This window comes from Equus asinus, chromosome 2, assembly GCF_041296235.1.
Source record: "Equus asinus isolate D_3611 breed Donkey chromosome 2, EquAss-T2T_v2, whole genome shotgun sequence".
NCBI classification, from domain to species: Eukaryota; Metazoa; Chordata; class Mammalia; order Perissodactyla; family Equidae; genus Equus; species Equus asinus.
Genome location: NC_091791.1, coordinates 162,750,120 through 162,751,783, shown reverse-complemented (window position 1 = coordinate 162,751,783; position 1,664 = coordinate 162,750,120). Strand labels below are relative to the sequence as shown.

At 36.8% G+C, this 1,664-nt stretch overlaps 1 pseudogene; it reads right to left on the bottom strand.

Moving 5' to 3' along the window:
- Positions 1 to 219: 219 nt before the first annotated feature.
- On the bottom strand, positions 220 to 1,156 carry LOC106833354 (olfactory receptor 4F15-like; annotated as a pseudogene).
- Positions 1,157 to 1,664: the final 508 nt, after the last annotated feature.

The window sequence follows — 1,664 nt, the reverse complement described above, 5'->3', positions numbered from 1 at the left end:
TAGATAGTGATGTTGTTTTCTAAAATAACATATCATGGTGAATTTTCCTTTCTCATGGGAGTAAAGGTAACGAACAAGTTCTCTACAGAAGTAATAGAAAATTGTTCAATGAGGTAGATGATATGTCTAGATCTGGCCATGTCAAATTCCAGATGCCTGAGTGCAGAGGTTTCAAAGGATGATGAATGTATAATTTTAGAACTCCAAAGTCAAATCTAATCAGCAAAATCTGACATAATGTCCCCGTTTGCTCAATCGTTTGATGGCTATCTTTTATGTCGTTGTTCCTTAATGTATAAATGGCAGGATTCAAGACAGGGGTGATAGCAAAGTCAACAATGAATAGGTATTTATCAATTGATGATGTGGGAAAAGGCCATGCATAGAGAAACATGCATGGAGTGAAAAAAAGAACCACCACAGTGACGTGAGCTGAAAGAGTGACAGAGGCCTTGGATAAGTCTCCTGAAGAACGTTTCCAGACAGTGACCAAAATGAAGATATAGGAAAGGATTAGCAGGAAGAAGGTACCCATAGTCATGAAGCCACTATTGGCAGCAACAATAAACTCAAACTTGGCTCCATCAGTACATGCAAGTTTCATGACCCTGGGAAAGTCACAATAAAAGCTGTCTACTTTATTAGGACCACAAAAAGGCAAGTTTACAATGAAAACAAACTGAGACATAGCATGGATCACTCCAGTTACCCAACTAGTGATTACAAACAAAACACATATTTTAGGGTTCATGATATTCAAGTAGTGAAGAGGCTTACAGATTGCCGTGTATCTGTCAAACGCCATGGCTATGAGTAACACCATCTCCACTCCTCCTATGATGTGTATAAAGGATATCTGTGTCATACAACCTTGAAAAGAAATGATCTTGTATTCCTTTGGAAGGTCTGCAATCATCTTTGGGACCGTGGTAGACAAAAGGCCCACATCAATGAGGGACAAGTTGGCAAGCAGGAAGTACATAGGAGAATGTAAGTGAGAATCAAAAATTACCAAAAACAAAATGAAGAGATTCCCTAGGATGATCCCTAAATAGATCAAGGAAAATATCAACATGAGAAAAACTTTAGTTTCCGAAGAACTAGAGAGTCCCAGCAACACAAACTCAGAAACAACAGAATTGTTTAGTTCATCCATTGACTTGGGCAGAAGAGCTGATTTTCAAATCACCTAAGGATACAAAATGATGAAAAGCCATAATCAGTGGCAGAAAAGTAGATTTCCTATTATTCCTGCTAATTTGTTCTAAAGGATTATAACCTAGAGTTAGAAATCATTTAACTAGATTAAAAAATTTAAAAAAGTAGAATTACAATGATCAGGAGAATGATTACATAAAAAGAGAAATAACCTGAATATTTTAGATGGAGGTGCTTCCCTCCAATAGGATTACTTCTCTTCTTATTCCTTTATCAGATGATTATTTTGTTTTCCTCTCAAGGATTTCTAAACATTTTCTCTGACCACTTACCTAGGTGTTCTCCCAACCAAGTAACCCGAGCCATTTCCATCATCTTCACATTAAGTTCTCATACTAACTTGGAAATTCTCCTTAGCAGAAATTCTTATTTCACAGGTCAAATAGGGATCTTTAGGCCAAAAGTGTTTAATATGTTTTACCTTGCTTCACCTTGCAAGTGCGTTT